General features: G+C 36.8%; 1 protein-coding gene across 2 annotated transcripts in view; it reads left to right on the plus strand.

Moving 5' to 3' along the window:
- Positions 1-23,935, plus strand: part of LOC107044994 (terminal nucleotidyltransferase 5C) — an 88,331-nt gene that overhangs the window by 54,939 nt on the left and 9,457 nt on the right. The window contains exon 1 of one of the 2 annotated variants that reach the window (XM_015267095.1): positions 985-1,152. The exons of the other annotated variant lie outside the window; for it this stretch is intronic. The gene's annotated coding sequence lies outside the window, so the exon portion shown is untranslated. Of the gene's footprint in view, positions 1-984; positions 1,153-23,935 lie in introns of those variants that run through there. 2 annotated transcript variants of the gene reach the window in all.

Consider the following 23,935-nt stretch of genomic DNA (forward strand, 5'->3'; position numbering starts at 1 on the left):
GGGGGGTCAGGCAAGGGAAAAGCAATAGATATTGGAAAAAAGGAGAATAAAAGAGAGAATGAAAGAGAGAAAATTTCATGGCAAAGAGTGGGACAGACTTGTTCGCTGTTCCCTTCTACATCGGAGTGTATTGAAGTCGGTGGGTCGGGGACGCATGTGGGACTGTGTTGGGGATGTGTTGAGACTGTGTTAGTGTCAGTGTTTCTCTACTTGCCGAGGGCGACGGCGAGGGGGACGGAGAGGGCACTTGTAATTCACGGATTAGTATGGCAACAGTGGGGGATAGACGGTCAGTGGAGACGACGACATTACGAAGCTCTTGTGAGCGTTGTATAGGCAATGGTGAGTGGGTAGTGGGGTAAATTGTGACCGGTGCTTGTGTGTGGATCGCGCAGCCGCGCCAGATCTCTTGTCAGTGTCAGTTGGTTCGTCGCGGCGACTTGTCGCGCCGTTCTGAAGTGAAACCAGATTTGAAAATACAAAATTTGTTATAATTTTTTTTTAAAATCGTTACGAAGTACATTTGGAGCGTTTTTATTCGATGAAGAACGGGGGAGTTGAGGAGGTGAATTGCCTGAGCATTGATACCGTGATTTAAATTGAATAGTTGCTGGATTAACTGGGATAACAATTGCTAGAATTTTCTGGAACTCTCCGCCGAGGGGAATATTCTATTTGTATTTATTCAACAGTGATTTTGGGTGGAGCGGATTTACGACACGTCGAGTGACTATTGAAAAATCCGAAAGTCAATATCAAGTGATTTTTGAGTATTTTTCTCACTCTTTTATAGTTTTTTTTGTTCTTTTTTTTTCTTTTATTTTGGAGCTGAGGAGAGACTTGTTGATTTGAATAATCTTTGAATTAGCGGTGGGAATTGTCGTCTAGACGTGTTGAAAAATTATTTACGATTCTTCAGTATTCAAGATATAAGAACAAACCCGGTGGAAGTACATAGAGCCGAGGATTGTGTAATTGAGTAAAAATAAAACTAAAACACAAGGAGGAGAAAGAACTTGCTGGGGCAGAAGGGGGTTTTTTTTAACATCGGAGAGTGGAGGCACATCAAGTGGAAGCGATAATCAGTGGGTAAAAACTGGGAAAAACGTGGTGGACGATAGGTTGAAAACATCCGGGAGGCTAGAGCGAGATGTGAGTATTATTATGTCAGTAGCTGAGCGATTGCGCGTTCTATGGACCAAGCGGCCATATGCTGCGATGTGTCATTCAATGCATTCAATTTTATGCGCTAATAAAAGGCGGTGTATTTCACACGGTAAATAGTGGCCTTGTATGTTTTTTTTCACTCAATTCTAATTTCGTTCAGGTTATTGTAATTTTGTATTCCTCAATGATTTTCGATTATTACCACTTTGGCTTGAAGGCTCTCTCAAGATATTCATTCTTAAGAGAGAAGCATGGAAATTATTTGAAAATGTCGGGGGAAATTTTTTCCATTTTTATTTTTGTTTTACATTTACCCTTCGGGAAAATTATAGTGGCTCTACATGAGGGATCAGTGGGAATTCTCAACTGGTGAGCTCTCTCTAAAGTCTTCAGGGATCATAACTCGGGGTAAAATGGACACGCGATGCGTAATTGCGTTGGATTTCTCGGTGGAGCAAAACATCATAAGCAATCAGCTATTTCTAGTTGTGTTGTATCATAAAGTCGGAGAATATTTTCATTTTTTCGTTGGAAATATTTTGCACGCAAACATTTTTGTTGATTTTCTTTTTTACTGGATTCACTCGACGCCAATTGCGAATTCTCGGGAGGAGATAATAAAAAACGACACGTAAGGGGAAGTAGGAAAGTGTGTACTTTTACTCTTGCCATTTCTCAGGATCAGGAGGAACTGAGGTCTCTTTGTGTGACTTTTATTCTCATTCCGTTCGGCTATAGCTTAATAACCCATTCTTCACATTTTTTACCGAGAAAAATATAGTATCAGTCTCAGTGAGACGGGAATGCAACATTAATTTGAATTTTGACACTGATAATTCCGTGAATTAATCTGTCTTACTTAATTAAAAAATTCTCCCCTATGTTTTTTTCCAATCCTCGGGCCTGATACCGTTGCCGGCGAGAGACGGGGGAGAAATAATTTGTGCAAGAAAAATTATTTATCACACGCGAAAGTGAAAGGATCGCTACTTGTTGATCGTGCTCCCGATCATTATCGTACATGCACGTCAAAGAGGCACTTCCGGTACCTCGAAGGAGAATTTCGTCAATTATTCCACTTGAATTTCCAAGGTCGATTGCCTTTTTCCATGCTCCGAGCATATCGCAATGATTATTTCGACAAGAACTTGATGGGAACGAGCTGAGAAAATATTTTTAGCTGAAGGAGAAAATTTCATTTGATTAAGTTGAGTAATTCTTAATGGTTTACGTTAAGTTAATCACTCGACGAAACCTTACAACGTGAATTTTTCATGGTGCAAATTTTTAAAGATCAATTTTCAATTTTTTTCTCAAACGAATCGCAGTAAGACCGGGAATTAACCTCTTTTTAATAAATAAATAAATACCTAATGATCAAAAACGATATGTATAATCGGTAGGCATTATTAAATAGCCGACTAATCACCGACTTCCCTGTACAAAAGATTTTTATCCTGAAAAGGCACCTTGTGTGAATATTTGAGACTTTCAAATTCAAATCAAATAATTTTTTTATTTTAGACAAAACTTGTTTGAGAACTTGTTCGTTTTTCTCTCACGTAAGCACTCAGTTCACTCCTCCGAACCTCGAATTCTCCCGCTTCCAAAAATAGCCCCGGGATTTATTTTAAACCTGCGGGGTCAATAGCAAGCATTTTCATTTAAAATCCGCCGAGTAAAAAACTTGAACAGTTACGTAATGCGTTCAGTAATAACGCCAAGAGTCACAAAGTTGGGGTACAACAATGACGATCAATGACCTTGCGATGGCTGACCTAATGTCTACATGTGACGGTCTGAAACATCTGATGGATCGCCCGCAGCGAGACAAAAAATTACCTCAACATTAAATAGACTATTGCGTTGATTGATAATTGGTTACGCGATACTGGTCATTGTCCTTTATTATCTGTTCCACAACCTTCATAATGACGAAGCAATCGCCTCTATCCACGCGAGCGGGAGGGAGAGAAAAAAATAATTATGAGCAGGCCAGTCGAACGTGTTGTTTTATCACTAGAGTGTTTTTCAACCTAGGGGTCAGATAAAATTACTTCCGTTTTTGTGATAAAATGTAATCCACTGGTTTCACACGACCCTCACACGTACTGCCAACAGTAAATCTAAATTGGTGGAGCAAGCATGTGGAATATCTCCGGAATATCAGTTGGGGGTGGTAATGAAATGGAAATAAATGGACGATTCGTTATTTCAGGATTTACAAATATTTTTTACAATTTGGTACAGACCATACTGTAGATTCAATAATTTTCAATCAACATAGGGGAGGATGGGGCAAAACGGTCCCCCTTCAATCGTCAATATTTTCCGATTCAATAATCCGATTGGGATGAGTTAGAGCTCGTTTTGAAGAATGAAAAATTATCTTCAAAATGAAGTTGAAACTGGGAATTTTCACAATGTCATTCACAAGTTATTGACAATTGAAGGGGGGCCGTTTTGCCCCACCCTCCCCTATTTGTCAAATAAATTGCATGAGAAAAATTGAAATTACGTTTTGCATGGGATTATTATTGTTTTTAACATTTGTTGTTTATGAATAAATAATTGAAATTCTTTACACTTTCAAAAACCTGATTTTTTAGGCAAAAAATCGATTTTTAGCAAAATCATTTTTAAGCTGGAAAATTGCGTCTTTATAAATTATTTATTGTAAACACTCGTAGTTTTAAAAAATTGCAATTTTTAAATTGTTTCATCAATCGCCCTCCAAAAGTAAACTTTCTAATTTTTTTCTCAAATTTTTCAAATGTTTTTTAACGGTTCAATGTCAAGATCATGGATCGGCGTCAGTCATTAGTTTCAGTAATATTTTCGTTAGAATTTGAAACTTCTAAAAAAATTGTTAATTAAAATTCTCAATTAACTATTAATTAAATAATTGATGATATGGAATTGTCAATTAACTTATTCAACAGTTAACTTTATTATAATTTATGATTATACCGATGTCTGATCGAGATTCAAAATCACCTGCAAAGTTTGAATAATAAAATCATAATAAAATGCCTGGAAACAGAGTCAAATGGGGATTCTTCACTAAAAAAAAGTATTTAACTAAAAAATTATCCGAACTACTTCAATAGCCTTAAAAACAATTTGTTTCTATTATCGGAGAATAAAGTTCCCGAGATATTAGCTGAACTAAAGTTCCACACAGGTATTCTTTCAATCTAACTCGGCTTTTTAATCAAAAAGTCTCTCAACCGTGCAAAACTCCCGAAGAAAATGCGCAGGTCTTATAGCCCTCACTAATGTAATAAACATAAAAGTTTCCAGACACTTCAACTAAACTCCCCGCAACATCAACAGCGATAGTAATTGCGTTAAACTTCGAGACCGAACGTGTGAAAGAGCCCAGACTCATTAATTCCTCCGCGTCTAGTAAAATTTTTTTCTAAGAATGGAGAGAGATCGCTAGAACAATCGAGAACGCTTGCGAAGGTAGAAATGGAACGTTCAAGAAACGCCGGCAAGTTGCACTGGCACGTCCACAATCGGCCATGCACAGCGATATAGAAGTACAATTGAATCGTAGTGGTGTATGGCTGCTGGGGCTGAACAGGTGGACAGTGCGGGGGAGGGACACACGAGTTGGGAGAGGGCAAGACGTGAAATGCGGGATAGGATACCGTGAATTTATCGATCGACGCTTGCGCGTCTCACTGAGCAAACTAGGCTTTGCCAAAGGACATTAACCCTTGTCTGCTCGGACTAGGAATTCTCCACGAAGAGCTTTCAATAATGTAAAATTCAAAAAAAATTATAACGAATATTAGGGATCAAGGAAAAATTTGGAGAAATAATATAACAGTGTTCGTTAATTTGTCACAGATGCGACGTTTCGCTAAATATTTTAGCTTCTTCAGGCTCTGGAAAGAAATTACAAACCAAATGAAAAACACTTGTCTATCAAACTCACAACTGAAAATTTATGAACATGGAGATGAACAACAAATTTGATTAAAACCAATAATTTCTCAAAACCCTACGATTTTAACAACTCATGAATGCAAAAATTTATTTATCACAGGTGAGTAAAATCAAAAAGCTCTCGAGCAATTCAATAGCGAAGCGGTAAACCGGGTTAAGTCGATTTTGACTATTGGCCAGTTTTTTACGAATGTCTCGGAATCTAAAAGAGATAAAAAAAATTTTGTTATGACCTTTTTATAGCCCTTAATTGGTTCTACAAAAAAGGTCATGAGAAAAATTTTGCTATCTCTCTTAGGTTCTGAGATATTCATCAAAAACTGATCAAAAGTCAAAATCGACTTAACTCGGTTTACCGCTTCACTACTGAATTGTTTGGAAGTCATCAATAACATGAGCCATTACATGTCAAGTACACGTTTATTACAATGCAATATCATCACGTGTGTGTGTGTGAGGAAAAAAATGACAATGCAACTCTCATTATAGTTGCACGCGATAATCCATTCACGTTCGCTGTTCGATAAAAATAAGTTTTTGTGTGAAATGGATATTCATATTCAGCACGAAACTCGCGCCTTCGAGGAGGAAAATATCCAGCAGCTGTTGGCGAATACAGTGAAAACAAAATTTTCTAATATCTGAAACGTATTTTCTTGAGACAAGTACATTTTCTTCAATTGCTCATGCTTTAAAATATTCTCGTACTCAAGTATGATTTTGTCGCAAATGAACTTACTTAAATCCCGAAGAAGTATCGTCAATCTTCTAGTATTTATAGTTTTCATGATTTTTCCGTTATGCACTTCCAATATTGCAATATGTAAAATATTCATGACGTAACGCGGAACTATAGTGATGAATGAAAATTTATTGGAGTTCCGTGAAGTGCACACATTCTGAGATTTGAGCCATTGAAAATAATTTACTTCTCTCAAGAAAATATGTTTCAGATATTAGAAATTATTTTTTCTCGGTGTACAAGAATCGTAATTTCCTACTTATTTTGTTGGTGTTGACACGGAGACATTGTTATTAAATCCGTGTGTCAATTTTCCTCATTCGTCCCCTTTCCCCGATTGTATCACCTCTGGTTATCTACCGAGTCTGATTTAATTCCGAGGCATTTTGGGGATTCAGGCGCCGTTCACATCGCAATTGTTGTTGACATTTGCTATCGCAAAGGTAAACAAAGACTCGAGTGTTAATTGGGCATTTTGAGAGGCCCAGTGTCAGCTGTCGCCCTGAAATAGTCGTTATGGTAAAACATTATTATGCAATTTCTCCCTGAAAATTTCAAATTCAATCGCGTTGAATTATTATTCAAGAATGATTTAGCCGTCAATTGAACTTTCATCGTAATCGACGTCGCTGCATTAACGAGCCAAGGTATTGACCTCATTACGCGTCAAAATCGGGATGTATTGATCGAGGTTTTAGAAATCAAAACGGCATTACCTTCGTACGTGTGACCAAGTTAACGTATTCGGGGACGCGATGAATCCCCCAGAATTGCAATAAAACATTGAATGCCTGAAAAGAAAAAAACACCTAAACATGCATTAGCGTAATTTTCATTGCAAAATCAATGTCCTCTGAGTTTATAAACGTACTGTTTATTCTTGGGGGAAAGTCGACCTCGTCGTACACATGGGTCCTTCGTTTATTCGAACGTTGAGCTCTAATCGTTTGTTTGCACCACTGGAAAATACGTCAAATTATTCAATTATGTTTATCATCTCATATTCATGACCCAGATAAATGATTCATTATTCCGGGCGATGGGAAACAATGACCTTCATTTAATTGAGGTGAATTCCGTGGTTTTGTAGATGGAAAAGTATATTTGTTTGGGATTCGGTCGGGAGTCGTTAGTGCATGGGTTTTTGCTTCCGATTTTTTTCCTGAATATTGATTTCAATAAGTTGTTAATTCATTGACACCAATTAAAATTCAATTTTTGAATTGATATTTTTTCAAAAATCGATGTTTCAACGATCGCTCAAAAATTTGTCATCAAAATGGAATTAATCGCGACTCAAAAAATTGATAACAATTGATAGCAAATTGCAAATTTATTAGTCGTAATAACTGTACTGATTTATTCAAAAAATGCAATTGTCAACTTGTTCTGCTTTTTTTCAAAGTTTTCTTATAAAGGATCAATCGAGTTTCATGATTTTTTTTCGTGAATATAGACTTTGAAAAATTCTATTCATTGACACCAATTAAAATTCAATTTTTGAATTGATATATTTTTTCAAAAATCGATTTTTCAACGACTACTCAAAAAATTGTCATCAGAATGGAATTAATGAACGAATAACAGAACGCAATAATTCGCAATATTTCGATGGCATGAAAAAATATAAAAAAATATTGAAATACGAATTAAAAAAAGAAAATCCCTCCGGAAACAAATGGCTAATTCATTAGCGACAATAACTATCCTCATTTATAAAAAAAAATGCAATTATCCACTTGTTTTTTTTTCACTTCACAACGTCATGTCCAGTTGATTGAGTTTGATCCATGATTAATGGGCATTGGATTGAAGTTGGAGGAAGTTGCTTGTTGACGATGAAAGGAGCAACATTCTAGCGCAGATATATCTCTCCGCTGCCAGCGGTTCCCAACCACTTCCTGTTTATCAAGTACTCTTCATCAAGTGATAATGCGTTATTGGAGAATAAACTGTGAAAGTAGGTGATGCGACAGTCATCAATAACAATCCTTTCTTTATAATTTATATTATTCCGATCAATATAAAAAAAATAGCAAGCAATTCAGTAGCGAAGTGATAAAACGGTTCAAGTCGACTTATCTCCCAGTTGAGTTTTTGAGGAATATTTCCGAATCTGAGGGAGATAGCGAATTTTTCGTAATTATATTTGTTGTAGCTCTCAATCGGCTCTAGAAAAAAGGTTATTACGAAAAATTGGCTGTCTCCCTTAGATTCTGAAATATTCATTGAAAACTGGTCAATAGTCAAAATCGAGTTGTACTGTTTTACCACTTCGCTACTGAATTCTTTCCTAAATGGAGAAATACCGCGGCCACAGCTTTGTTTTTATCCGACATTATCCATTCGTAAACCACAAATAATTAGGCCGAATTTGTAATGCAAGCAATAACAGACACGACCCGAAGAATGCAAAAACACCCGAGAAATGTGAAAAATATTTGTCAAATCCAGCCGGATGTCTCCAGATAGTTTTATCAACTCTCTCAGATATTTCGAACACATCCTGTCTCTATTCAGGGTATCGTACGGTCAGACCACTATCACTATATTTTTTTCATTCTCGAAGGTCTCAATTTCGTAAGCCAACGCGCCAGGAAGTTCACCTTGACGTTATTTTTTCCCAATTAATTATGGAATTTCATACGAAGAACTGATCATCGAGATCAGTAAAGGTTGGACGTACACTGACATTAATTTCACCGATTCCAAGCATTTTCACTGGTGATTGGAGTCAGCTGACCGTGTGTGACTGTCGGGGCCTCGGGTGACCGTCTATGGAAGCGGCGCATAATTAATGGGCTAAAGCACCCAAATACGGGGCGTTGGTGGCTTTGCCCTGGGAAAAACAGAGGCTGAATTATAAAATGTACATCTCTCGGTGTTTCTTGTGGCCAATTAGACGCCACGCTGTCGTGTCACGATAGTAAAAAAGGCTACTAGAGAGAGAGAGAGAGCGAAACCGTGAGAGTACTGGTGAAATAATTGCGCGAGCCACTGCAGTTGGCCTTTTTTCCTCGACGTTTTATTTTTTATTCATTCTTTTTTTCACTCTGCCTTCATCTCAAATGTCTCTATACCATTTAAAATCTCGGCGTTATCATTCTCACAGAGTGATACTCAGCATCCAAGAACTTTTCATTATCTTTCTCTTTGCCCTTGTTTTTTTTTCTTTTCTCCCTCGAAACTTCATATTTACAATCGTCAGTCCCGCGTGAAGTTGCGTTCCTCAAAAATGTCCTTTTTGTGATTCGAAGTATGTCGCAACATCTCCGGGGAATAGAGTGTACAACGAAGTTGGCTCGACCTACATCTGCTCCAAATTGAAGCACTCAATTATTTCTCGGTTTTTTGTTCGTCAAATGGTTTTTCCCAGTTTTTTTTCCTCTAGGCGCGAGTATATCCTCTGAGAAATCACTGGAAAATTGAAAGGCGTCGTCTGTTTTCCTGTTATTTACTGTTATTATGATTTTTTTTATTGTCCAGTGAGTACCCTGGAACGATGCGAAACAATGCCGCCGGTTTTATCGGCCATATTCTCGGGTAGAAACCGGGAAAACATGAATGGAGTTGAAGGAGAAGAAAAAAATAATGTAAAGATGATCCGACAGTGAGATTCGATATAATGTGGCTTTTTAGTGGCGCATGAATTTGTCCAGGATGACTCGTGCTTCGTGAATACACCGAGTGGTTATTCTTATTGTACCATAAATACCTCATATCGTGTCCGAATAAACGTCTTGGGAGAATCGTCAAACCGTTGAGGCATTGTCACATCAAACGCTGGGGAATTTTGCAACCGCCGGAGAGGAAACAAAGGGGAAACGTGGGAGTTGGCTCTGTCAAGGTCACTGGATATTTTCTTATCGCGCGGCGAGAATGTAGGAATAATATTTTAGGGCTGCGCGTGCTCTCTTCCAACGGCTCGGCGTACGGATGGGCCATTTAAAAAAAAATCGTTTTGTTTTTTCTTATTACACAAAAAAAAATTTTTTTAACTATTTTTTAATGTGGGTTTTATTGAACTGTCACGGAATTTTATCGAAGCATTCCGTAATGAAATACCCATCCCCCAATTGAGTATAAAATACACTGAATAATTTTTTTTTATTCTCAATCAATCAACATCATTATTCAATGAAAAAAATTGAAAATTTCTTACCTTCTTCAAAAACATCCATGTTTTCGATTAATCGACAAACACCGATCGCTAATTCCTAATTCAATAATTATTGACGTTTCTTATGTGAAAAAAGAATATGAAAACAATTATTAGGATAATGAGGACATTGTTGGGTTAATGAATGCGGGAAGCGAGTGGTTCTATCTCCTGAATAATTCCCATTTTCTGAATATTCATTTCGATTATTCCTTTTCCTTGTGAAGATTACGCGGTAGATTGTTATTTTAAAAATATAAAATGGTAATGAAATCAGATAATGATGGTTTATCAAATTTTTTCTCAGTAGCGTTGTTGAATTAAAACATTGCAACGACGCAAAAGTTGGTGTTTATCAACAAAATACAAACGCAATTCTAATCCAACTTTTTCCCGTGTAAATTGCGCAACGATGAGCGCGCGGGGGGGGGGGATTATTCTGCACGCACAATCGAGCACGCGAGTATGTTTCTCGGTCCGTTGGGTATCCCCCTCTCTCGGACGCGTGCTTGTTCCACAGTTGTGTGCAAACAATTGAAATTATAAAATGTTCCTAAAATACGAGACAAAAGGGTTGAACAAAGGTGGAAAAGACAGAGGAATGGAATTATAAAAATCCGGAAATAATTTGCTCCCCTGAAAATAGCTGAATATGCAAAGACAAAGGATGTTTCTGTGAATTCAGTGACATGTTAATGCTGCACAACAGAGATATAAGAGCATTATACGGGTGTGCATCGGGACAGACCCCTATGTGCGTGTCCGTACCGTTTTCATTCATGTTCTCAACTGAAATGGGTTTCATAAATACGATGACGCAGTGTGCCGACACATGAAAGGGGATCGTTACAAAGGCTATGAGTTTCAATCGTTTGTATTTCGCGTGGGCTCATTTGGCTCACTTGTTTTTCAGTTCAACAGTTTGCGGGAATCGATGGACAGGGAAAGGGGGAAAGGAATGAGATTATTTTTTTGTTGAGGATTTCCTTGTTGACTATTTTTTTCAATAGTGGAACGATTTTTCTATTTTTGCCCCATTTGACCTCAAGTTGCCGGACATTTTACAATTATTTTATATTATTTAAACTCTGCAGGCTTGAATCTGAAATTTGGTATTGATAAACCGTTGGAAAAAATTTTTTTAATCTGAAAAAAGTTTAATTTTGGAGGAAGATTGACTAAATAATTCAAAAAGTGCATTTTCTATAAATAAGTTTTTAACAATCGCCGAAAGATTAAACAAATTCATCTATTTATTTATTTATAAACAACGAATGTTTTAAAAAATGATACTTCTGGGCAAAATGTAATTTGAATGACGCTGAATATTCGCGTGTTTTTCTCATATTTTTCTCACGCAATTTAGTTGACAAATTTGATAATGAATTGACAAATTTTTAAGAAAAATCCAAACGTTGAAGTCTTATTGTCTTAAAAATAAAAGTTCTATACATCAGCAAAAAAATAACACAAGAAACACAATAGACACTTGTTTGTCCCAAACTTTGGATTAAATTCTCCCAAAACATCTGTTGTCTCCCCTCCGTGAATTACATCAGCATCACTGAAGGTCTCCAGTAGTAGTATCTCACGATGGTCAGACTCCATTAAAGTTCATAATGAAAAAATCTCACATATCTCTCGTGACAATTATCTCAACTTTGTCAAACAACGGCGCACGACCTCAGATAATTTCTAATCCCGAGTGTCTCGGTGGACTTGTGCAATAACCAGCAATATATTATTCATAGATAACGCAGAAATACATTATAACTCGTTCTAAAACGACTTTCCCCCGCGTGTGATCTGGTGGACGGCAACAAATCAACGGGTTTAATCATTCGGCGGGGGGAATTTATTTTTTCACACTCGCTGAACCAATCGATCTTTTGCCCAAGTGGAACCTATACTTCCACTTGTGATCATGCAAACTGCCGCTGATTACAGGGAATTCGCCATCAGCTGAGGATTTCTCATGAGGAAAATTGGATTTTTCTTTAGAGATATCCAAGTACTTTGGCTTTTTTTCTGCTGTGAAATCCTTTTTTAGTTTTGTAGTCAGAGCTTTCATTTGAGCCCCATTTGACCCTTAGTTCCCGAACATTTAAAAATGATTTAAAATTTTTTTTAATCTGAAGAAAAAATGGAAAATTTACTTTTGGAGGAAGATTGATGAAATAATTTTAGAATTGCAATTTTTTAACATTGCGAGCATTTTCTGTAAATTCTCTATAAATAATTATAAATAAATTATAAATAAATTATTTATAATGACATAAATTATTTATAACGATATTTATGAATTATAATTTATAGTAAATAAATTATGTATAATGTTATTCATAATTAATTTTTTCTATAAATTATTTATAAACTATTGAATGTCCACTCGAAAAATTAATAAGGTTTCCCATAGTTTAAACAATTTCAATAATTTATTCATAAACAAATTTATTCATAAAAAAAAAAAATTCTGTGCAAAAATTTCTAATTTGAGTGACGCTGAATATTAATGATTTTTTCCAATTTTTCTCACGCAATAAGTCATAATGCTGAATTATCCTCCCATTTCCCTTGAATAATCTGAATGTGAAACTAGTTTAGACCGGGAACAGTCAATATTGATCTCACCATGAAACCCCTTCGCTTATCCCTTGCAACTCATGCCCTACATTACACCCCAATTACAAATAATTTCGAACCAATTCTCCAGATATAGAATTTTCAATTTGACTTCCATAGATGGTTATTTTCGAGTTGATAATTGACTTCAGTACTTTCTCGATTAAAAGCACCAGTGTTTACGGAACGGTTTCCATGAGCGGTAAATATGTGAAATGGGGGCGGTTAAAGACGGAGTCATTGATTTGCGACAATGGGGGGAACTACGGCGGTGTATAGGGCACCGAGTACCGAGAAGCCAATGAATACCATTTCACTATTGTACGATGGATGTAATATTCAGCATTCATTGTGTAAAATGGAGTTGAATGGGCATTCTTCTTTTTTTTTGTCAATTGTTGGAGGAAGGAATACTGGAATATTGTTCTAGTAATGTTGAAAAATTATTTTCTCAATTTCATTGCACACTTTTTATTATCTTCATTCGGTATTTCGACGTATGCTACATCGAAATTCCTTCATTGATAATGCCATTGACGTTTCACTCGATTTTTTAAATCCCCTCTAGTTATCGTCAACCGGAGAAACCCCTAGAAATGCATTCGTCACTGTGAAATGCCCCAGAGCAAGAGTGCACGTGCACTAGTTTACCCTTAACAATAGAAAACTTCTTTCAATCATCACATTTGTCGATCGAATTGCCTGAGAATAATTTGAAAAAGACTTTTCTCTAATAAATAATTCAATTTAATTTTACATTGTATCATACTTTCATAGATTTTGCCAATTTATTTTCTCATATTCAAATAAATAAATAAGTTCTTCAATGAATTTATCTCATTATTGATAAGCATTTTAAACTCTACATTTTATTCTGCAGCACATTATCAAATTCGACTAATAAATTACTGTATAAAACAAAATGAAATAAGTGAGTGTCTTAAACAATACATGTTATTGCAAATTTAAGGAGTTTAATTACACCCTAAGACTTGTGGCCTCAAAAAAGTCAAAAAATGATTTCAGTAGCGAAGTGGTCAAACAGTTTAAGTCAATTTAGTCTTTAGTTGAGTTTTCCTGAAATATTTCCGAATTTAAGGGAGATAGCGAAATTTTCATAATAACCTTTTTAGTAGCACTTAATTCGCTCTACAAAAAAGGTCATGAGAAAGATTTTGCTATCTCCCTTAGATTGTCGAGATTTCGAGATTTTCACTGAAAACTGTCCCACAGCCAAAATCGACTTAAACCGTTTGACCACTTCGCTACTGATTTATTCTCACCAGGATTTTTTTCTACTATTAAAAAACCATCAGAAATATTTTTGGCCCTTTGGTTTTACCCCAGTGACTAATTTTTCACTAGAATTGAATATTTTGTTGGAGGACTCCTCTTGATACCTGAACTTAGTGGGAAATCGTGTGCAAACCGTTAACACAATGGACGATAGTTGTTTCAGTCGGCTCGTGCGGTCTGGTGTTGTTTACAAGACGAAGTCCATTGGATTACGTGCCTGGTGGGTAACCCAGTGTGAGCAAAGGTATCCCCCGTTAGGATAGGTTAGGCTCGCGCTGCAATCTTCGTTCGCTGCATTCTGTTGACAATCTCAGCGTGTACACAGTGAAGCCACCGGGGAAGTTTAAATGTTTGAAGTTTTATAAAACGGATCATGTCTCAGTGTTTGGAGTTTTCGTCTAGTGAATGTTATTCGAAAATATTGACTCTTGTTATTTAAAAAATTATGTTCGATGAAGTCGGCGTGTAATTGCACTTCTAATTAACGTTTTTTAACGATGGAAAGTCCTTTCAGCGGTGAAATTTTTAAATTCACTCGTTTATTTTTTTGTTTCTCATTCTAATTGCTGAGAAATTAATCAGGTTTAATTTATTGAATTAATTTCCATTGCAAAACTGAAATTCATTCATTTTTTCTTCAATTCATTTGCATTCGCATTTCCCTTCGTCACGTGTTGCTCAACAAAATCATACGAACAGCGCGAATGGCTTCCGCGCATGGATTCCAGTGGTTAATACAATACGTATTTTTCACTGGGTTTTCCGCGTAATAAAAATGTCTCGATTTTATTCTTTGTTCCATTAACCACAAAATTTTTGTGGTTAATGGAACAAAGAACCACAAAAACCATTTCTTGTTCTTGGCTTCTTTTTTGGAACCATTTTTTTGTTTGAAAATGATTATTTTCAACGTATTTATCAGCACTATGGGCTGTCGAGCAACTCAGACTTGTGATTAATAGGAGTTGCAATGAGTTCTGTCGTGCATTAGTGTCATCAATACCATACGTTTTTGTAATCCTATAAAATACTGTGATTGACATATTGTCTTATTACATCTAAATTTTATGTAAAGGTATTCGTTGGGATCGGTCAGGCTCACGCTGCATTCTATTTACAATCTGTGTGTGTACACAGTGAAGCCACCGGGGAAGTTTGAATATTTTAAGTTTTTGTCCAATGAATGTTATTCTAAAATATTGACTTTTGTTATTTACAAATTTATGCTTGAGGTCGACGTGCAATTGCGCTCATCCTATTACTTCTTCCTTCCAACGATGGAAACGATTTGTTCAACGATGGAAAGTCCTTTCAGTGGGGAAATTTCAAAATTACCTCGATTATTTTTCTGTTTTTCATTCTAATTAATCACGTTTAATTTATTGAATTAATTTCAATTGTAAAAATGCCCATTCATTTTTTTGTGTTCTTGTGATCTTACAAAATTCTGGGGTTGGCATATTGTCTCATTAATCTAAATCGCATGTAATGAATAACAAGAGCAGTTGATTCAATTTTGAAACGAAATTAATTGATTCTTATTTACATTTTTTTCACAATATATTTCTTCACCCAACGGAAATAATGAGAAAATACGAGAAAAAAAATGCAAGACAGAGGGAAATAATTGGAGCAAAAACGTTGTAAGAAAATCCACGTATCTCTGAAATACTCGCGTCTTTTAATTGCGCCACGGACGCGTCATTGACTCTCACCGTGTCACGAGATCTGGGCTAATGTCCATGAAACAAGACATTTCGCCAAGTCGTTATCGTGCACGTGAACGAGTACCTACCTATGCGCGAGAGACACTAGTAGTAAATAAAATGCAGAAAAAAAAGTACCATTAAGGAATGAAGTGTCGCAACTGTTAATTTCTTTAGCATAATTGCAGCTAATGCCTGGTGTGCATCAACTTCCCCTTTATCCGAGTGCTAATCAAATTGGATAATTGAACATTTCATAGTTCACATTCCTGTAACTGGGGGGCTTTTACAACGGAGAAAAAAAATGGGGCCAGCATATTTTCATGCACGACAATACTTCCACTAATTTAAATAAGTAGAATTGATTTTTTTTTTATGTAGACGAGGGAAATAAAGCGAAAAATGGATCAATTTTTAGGTAAAACTAGGGAGCTACCCCTATGTCCCTCATGGTCGTTATTCTGACCCTTGCGACCTTTAATCTGACCCTCGTAACCTTATTCTACCCCTCGTCGCCCTTATTTTGACCCTTAATTTTGGAGAGCCGTATTTTGAGCCTTGTGAGTCTTAGATTCTGAACCTTATGACCCTGATTTGTGCCCTTAATCTGGCCCTTGTTAGCCTTATTTGGATCCTTAATCTAAACCTTGTCATCCTTAATCTGACCTAAATGCCCCTTAATCTAACCCTCACGATCCTTGTGACCTTTAATCTGACCCTCACGACCTTTACTCTCACCCTCATAACCATATTTTGACTCCCGTGACCCTTATTTTGATCCTTGTCACCCTTAATCTGACCCTTACGACCCTTATTCGCACCCTCATAACCTTATTTTGACCCCCGTGGCCCTTATTTTGACCCTTGTCACCCTTATGACCCTTATTCTGCCCCTCATGACCCTCAATTTTGTCGTCTTAATTTCAAGTACCAAATTTTTATCACCACAAGTCAATTTGGATTCTCATAATACAGAGAGATTAGAATTTATGGAATTGTTCAACTCTGAATTTGTTCTGGATTCACTGGTGTGGCCCACTTAGGAGGTACACGTATCTCGTGTTTACAAGAAGACTGCCCATTAAAAAGAATGGAGGAGGAAAAAAAAACTACTAGACCAATTGGGCATCTCTGCGTTTAAAACGAGACGCACGTATCGCAAACTCGGGCCGGTGCACGTAGTCCGAAGAATGTCATTAAAGCGTGTATGGTCCGTGCTGCGGATCGCGGCGGGGCACGTGAGACCGTGTGTAACATCCCCCTGACTTCGTCATTACGCCATTCCTCCGCTGATTGAACTAATAACATCGGAGTGTTTACATTTTCCAGGTTCCAATCACGTAAAAAATCAATTTTCCAATTTTCTCTCTGCCATCAACTCGGGGCGATAAATGTTAATACGAATGAATAAGTGAGGAGGAGGCATGAAACGAACGTGTAAATCCCACCGTGCGAGACTAATACGATTAACGAGATCGGTGCGGCTGCTGTACACCCACGCGCTAGCCCGTGTGGACCGAATTCTTATTTACGACCGATCGTTGTGTGACGTCAGAGTCGAACGTACATCAAACTTTTGTCCGCATGGATAACAGTCTCCCCTGGGGTGTTTTTTTTTTTTTCGCCAATGGTGTATTTCATAACGAGTAGATTCACTCGAGTCCTTTTGGATCATACACGTCCTTTCACTTTTTTTTTTATGATCCGCTGGTGAATTATTGCGTCGTAATTTATTCTGGACTTTCTTCCGCAAATTGAGGACGAGTTTGTGTTTGTGATAATTGAGAGTCGATCAATTATTTTTTTCCATTGCGCGCTTGGAATTCAGAATTTATTGAGAGATTGTTAATTGTTCAAGAAGCAATTTACTCGTGGCGGGGGGGGAAGAAGGAAGCGCGTCGTGACTGATTTGCGTTCGCACGAGAGTAGTTGTGAAGCCCACAAGGGTTCACCTCTCTCAAGGTCGAACGGAACATTTCCTGTACATCGTCAAGCGCCTTTGGAGGTTTCCCCCTTCTTATTAACTCGCTCGCCTATACGGCCACGTCCCCGGCATTCAAGCCATCTCCCTTTATTCATTTTCCCTGAATTCATCCTCTCATTTTTTTTCTCTCATCGTTGCCCTCTTATCTTGGAGAGCCCGTCTACGCCCATTGCTCCTTTCCAATTCGATGGCTTTGACCTCATCCCGGAATGTACAACTGACGGAAGTAACTTGCCAGCGAAAAATAAAACAAGACTCGGTGACGTGAATGTCGATTAGCATGATTGCGGCATTGAGAATGCAGTGGATTTGGTCAATTCGTCTCAATCTGTATTTACGATTTTTAGTCGATTTTGACTATTGACCAGTTTTCAATCAATATCTCGGAATCTAAGGGAGATAGCGAAATTGTTGTTATTACATTTCTTGTAGCACTTAATCGGCTCCACAAAAAAGGTTATAATAAAAAGTTCCCTATCTCCCTTCGATTCCGAGATATTGATTGAAAACAGGTCAATAGTCAAAATTGACTCATCTCCTTTTACTACTTCGCTACTGATTTGTTTTCAAATGATCGTTCGTAAGATGTCTCTGCTGTCGTGGATGTCACCCCTATTTCCATAATGTGATGATTCAATTCATTCAAATGTGAAATAGGAGTTGACGACGAGAAGAATTTTTTTATTATGAAAAAAACGTCCCCGTTAAATTCGTTAAATGCGTTCTTTTTATTCGTAATATTTTATGTTCAACATTTTCAATGTTTTTTTCATAGTAAAAATTTCGTCACTTTTAAACAAAATTTATTACGTTTTTTACGGGAAGGATGAAGGAATTTTTTCATGTTCTACTTTCGAAAAAAAAAATTCTGAAAATAATTCTTCGCGCGATTTGAAAAAAGGCAGAATGCGTGGATTGAGATAAATTTCATCGTAACGCAAATTCCATTTTCATCTCTAAAGATATTTATGCAGAACTAAGATACAGGGTTGAGCTACAGCTTCATCATCGTCGGGGCGGAGATTATGCGAATTACATTAATGAAGCGGACGCTGTGGCGCCGGGTATTTCGCGAATGGGAGTAAAGCCGGTAGCCGGCAGTTGGCAACTGGCGCTTTTCCCTGACGTCTAGCATCCTACGTCAGATGACGATATCCATTTTGCCGTCTCTGGGTTAGACTTTATTTCTTATTTCTAACGGCAATGCATTTCAACAGTTTTTTTTTTCTCTTCACCTCATCGCTATCGGCTTCCACGTGCTGGCGCAACAGCTGACTGCGATGACGCGCCATTCAGTTGTAATTTGCAATGTCACGTTACAGTCATTAACTCTTAAATTTTTGTACAATATATAAATTGCATTCTGTGGTACTGAAAATTGTTTGTTAATGCGGAAACTGGGAACCAAAATGATCAAAAATTGAGCCCCATTTGACCCTGAGTCTCAGAACATTTTACAGTGATATTATTATTTAAATTTTGAAGATCTGAAATTAAATCTCGATATTGAACCGTTAAAAAATATTTTTAAAATGTAAAAATGAAATTAGACAGTTTACTTTTTGAGGAAAATTGATAAAATCATTTTAAAATAGTAATTTTTTAAAATTCCGAGCATTTTCTATCAATAATTTATAAACAATCAATTTTTCACATCTAATTCATATCCGGAATTTTACCAGAAATCAATTTCATGTCGAAGAAATAAGTTTTTCGAAAGTTTAAGCAATTTCAATTATTGGTGAATATGAATTTTCTTTTTCAATTTTTTTTCTCGCGCAATTTAATTAACATTCCTTGACATACGATTCCTCGAATTATTCATTTTCATAATGTTCCACAGTTTTCCCTGAAATTCTCCTTGAAAAGGCCCAAAAAGAACGGAAATAAAGTGAGAAGAAGACGTCCAATGTTTTAAATGACTCAATTTTGACGTCACCATCACGCATAACGTAAAAAAAGAGGCAAAAATATGATTCCGCTTACAAAATATGACCCAGATGTTTCTCCCCCGTCGCGATGCCATCATTAGCCATGCTTTTTACGCCTATGTGTCACAGATGAGCCTAGCCTCTTTCCTCTTTCTCTTGTTGCACGACTCTTACATCACGTTTAAACCCATCTGAACGTACATACAAATGTGTTAATATGTCGTATACAAGGAATAATTCGCCGAGTAAAGTTTCTGGTTCCCTCCACGAGATCCCCCCCCCCCAGTTTTGTTCTAGCGAAAGCACGACCAAGTGAGAAACATTAATCGTTGCACACAAGTGAAGTCTCTCGGCTTTATAATTGCACCCCTCCTACTGTCGGTAATAGTCTCGTAGATGCATATTGCGCATTGAACCTTGGATGAGTTCAACAAGACCGTTCCATTTCCTCTCTCTCAATTGCACTTTCGTTTTTTTCATTCTTTCCTTATTTAAAATTATACATTTTTATTTTTCATTTCATTCTCTTTCTTTTCACCGCAGGCCAACTTGACGTTTCACTTCGCACATTCATTTACCTTCGCCTTTCACTCTGATCCCACGTGCAAATTTTTCCCTCTTCATATTCTCCTTGTATTCTTCACCGACGTAAATGCGTGATGCATCGTAATTGCATTTTTCTTCGCGACGAATGAAAATAAAAAGGAAAGCTGAGGGGGAAGCACTTTGGAGAGTCATCCAGAGATTTTTTAATCCGAAAATGAAAAACAACGGTGAATGACCTGGGTAAACATGTGTGTGCCGTCTTTTTGCTGTTGCTTGTGTTAGTTGGGACGTGCAAGTCAACGAAACCCAGTTTTTCCGGTTCGCGAAACGACAGCAACCGCATCACGTTTTCACTCTTTGGTGTGGGGCCGAGAACGATGCCAAGAAGCTTCCGGAAATTTCTTCCTCAGTGAGAAACTCGGAGGGATTGCTCGAAGTATTTTGCGGAAAGAATTTTTCCTGATGCATTAAGGATATCCGAGTATCGTTTACTATTTGGTAAAGACCACACTACACTGATAGAACGGATTAGTTATTGTTAACGAATGGATTTTGGTTGGAGGTTAGGGTCTATTCGGTCTCACCAAATGTTCATTCGTTAATAGTTAACGAATGTATATTTGAGGAGCCTTGTTTGACTTGACTTTTGCCATTCAAGTGAACCATTCGTTAACTATCAACGAATATTCATTTGGTCATATTCAACTCTACCATTCGTTACTAGTTAATGAATCTTGTTTGGAATAAATGAATCATTCTATCAGTGCATAGATTCAACAATTTTCAATTGCGTGAGAAAAATTTGAAGAAAACAACATGCATATTCAGAGTTATTCAAATTACATTCTGCACAGAGTTATTAGTTTTTTTAAACATTTGTTGTTTATAAATAAATAATTTGAATTGTTTGAGGTTATTATAAACCTGAAGTGACGGAATTTGAATTAATTCCCAATTCCGCGAATACAATGTCTGAGATTTATGAAAATCTCTGGGAAATTGCTCTTGTATTGCATATAGTATAGTTATTTGCTCGAATGACCTGAAAATTAATAAAATACTCGTTTTTTCAGTTCAATTTTCCGTCGAAAATTCGGAAAAATCAGAGAAAAATCGGAAATTCATGTCATTTTGTTTCTAAACGTTTACGTTCCACTGAAAATTCAGTTAATTTCCTTGAATTCTACCCAAAACTTGAAATTTCATAACGATTTTCTCATTAAATCGTATTCAATGTGGAATTTATGAGAATTACTGCCATATTTTCCATAGAATTTCGAATAATTTCGTACGCTGCACTGGGTCAAACAAATAATAAAAAATAAATAACAAAAATAATGAAAAATAATAACAATAAAAAATCAACAGAAACTGACGCGCAGTAAGCGATAATTAAATCGAACCGCGATTCTCATCTCTTCCTGAAGGCGAACGCACCGCTACCAGTTCGTGACGAGCGTGTGTAACATTCAAAACATTTCTAAACGAATGCCTCTTGCCTCCAGCATCATAACGAGCACCCGGTGTACCATCAAATACCCCAGAATAAACCAAGAAAACCATTCGCGAAACTCTATTCATCAACCGAGACTTTAGACTGGTGAAAATGTGGGCTAAAGCCCCACTGGATATATCAACTCACCGGTTGCAGGCCATCGTCTTCCACCTGAGTATGCATAACCGGGAATCCCCCAAGTGGATGCCCCCTAAATAATTCAACCTGCCGATGCTCCATTAATTATTTAAGCATCCTCTTCATTCCCCCCTTCGCCGCGCGACAACTAACTACACTGATCTATAGCCCACAAGGCAGCTTATAACCTCTATAAACTCGGCAATATGAGCTGACATACTGTGCAATCAATCTTGCATCTGAACCAACGAAAATAGGTCAGTGAAAAAGAATAACATCGAAAGGGGGAAAGAAAATCCATGCCACACTGGCCAATACCATTATTAAGTTTTTTCTCCGCCACTCTGTCTTTATTTTTTTTCCTGTTTTTACATTCATGCAAACATCACATTACTCACAATCGATGTGACCTTGTGTGCGGTAGACAATTGACCTTGGATAATCGGATAAAAGAGCCTCTCAATTGATTTTCCTTATATTCTTTTGCCGATGAAAAATTCATTGAGAGAGAAAAAAACTTTTCCTCGCCATGTACCTAGATCACTTGGCTATTCTCGATGATTGTAATTATTGTCCAAGTGTTCTGGAGAGAAATGAAGGAATGAAATTACTCATATATCCGTGATTTCAGATAATTGTGAATGAATTTGTTCATGAAAGCTCATGCATTCGTAAAAATGTTCGTAAATATAGCTATGTAATTAAAAACAATTGAAAATCCACCGTTCAACGCCTCAAACAATGGCAGTTTCACTTTAACTCGACGAAACGAAAAAAAAAAATAATAATAAAAAGCTCTGCCCCACACTTCCTATTTTTTATGCTAATAATTGTTAAAGTTTTTCCCATCGCCAATCGCCGCAGATCGTCAGCTGAATTTTTAGAATTGTGTTTTTTCCTACAATTATTAATTTTTATCTGTGAAACTACTTTATCGCAGGAGAAAGCCCAATCCTAAATGCGCGTTGCGCCGTAAAAGTCTAAATTGACTGAACTAATTGCCCTCTTACCGATCAGCTCAATTATCCTAGTGTTCGTGTATTCCAAGTAATCCGATGACGCTTGACAATGTTTTTAATCTGTTTTTTGTTGTGACTCGATCCCTATAAAACACCGTCACGCTAAATCATCTAATGCATTGTTATGACAATGTATCCATAAAAACAAATCTGAAACAATAACAAAGGACGGAAAAATAAAATCATCGAGTATAGACGGACACGGCATTATGAATATTTATGCCTGCATAGCGTGATGATTCGTCCAGTATATTCTATTTTTGTAATGTCGTAATATTACAAATGAGAATAGCCAGAGTGTTGGATCTCGTATGCAGACACTTGCCACGACCAAACAATAAATCCACTGCCAGTTGGAGTTCAGTCTCGCATGGCGATGGTGCACGCAACCAAGATGAAACAGTGAGATGTCGGTCGTGCAGGCGCCTCTCTATCGTTACCAGGGGATGACACCTATTTCCAGTTGACTTATTTCACCTAGAATAAATCACGGGGGGATAATCATGGAGTTGTTTTATGCTAAGTATCGTCTCGGGGTTGTAAACAAAAATTAAGTGAAAAAATATATATTGGGGTGGCCCTTGAAGATATCCAAGTACTTTGGCTATTTTTTTTCCAGTGAAATGATTTTTCTACTTTTGTAGTCGAATATTAGAGCCATCACTTGAGTCCCATTTGACCCTAATTTTCCGGATATTCTACAATGATTTTGTTATTTCAGTAGCGAAGTGGTAAAGCGGTTTAAGTCGACAGTGGAGTTTTTGAGGAATATTTCCGAATCTAAGGGAGATATCGAAATTTTCATAATCACAGGTGTTGTAGCTCTCAATCGGCTCTACAAAAAAGGATACAACAAAATTTTTGCTATCTCCCTTAGATTCCGAGATATTCATTGAAAACTAGTCAATAGTCAAAATTGACTTATACCGCTTCACCACTTCGCTACTGATTTAAACTTTGCAGGTCTGAATTTCAATCTTCTTTTAAAAATCTGAAGACAAAATTAGAATGAATCTTTTAGAGAAAAATTGATTCAAAAAATTAATTAACAAATAATTTATTATTTGATTATATTATTTGATTTGTACAGTTATTGTTGTTATTGTTTTAATTTATTACTTGATTAATACAGTTATTGTTGTCTGCATCAACAACACATGAGAATGGAAAAGC

Source organism: Diachasma alloeum, unplaced genomic scaffold (genome assembly GCF_001412515.2).
Source record: "Diachasma alloeum isolate Michigan unplaced genomic scaffold, Dall2.0 Dall_scaffold_00180, whole genome shotgun sequence".
NCBI classification, from domain to species: Eukaryota; Metazoa; Arthropoda; class Insecta; order Hymenoptera; family Braconidae; genus Diachasma; species Diachasma alloeum.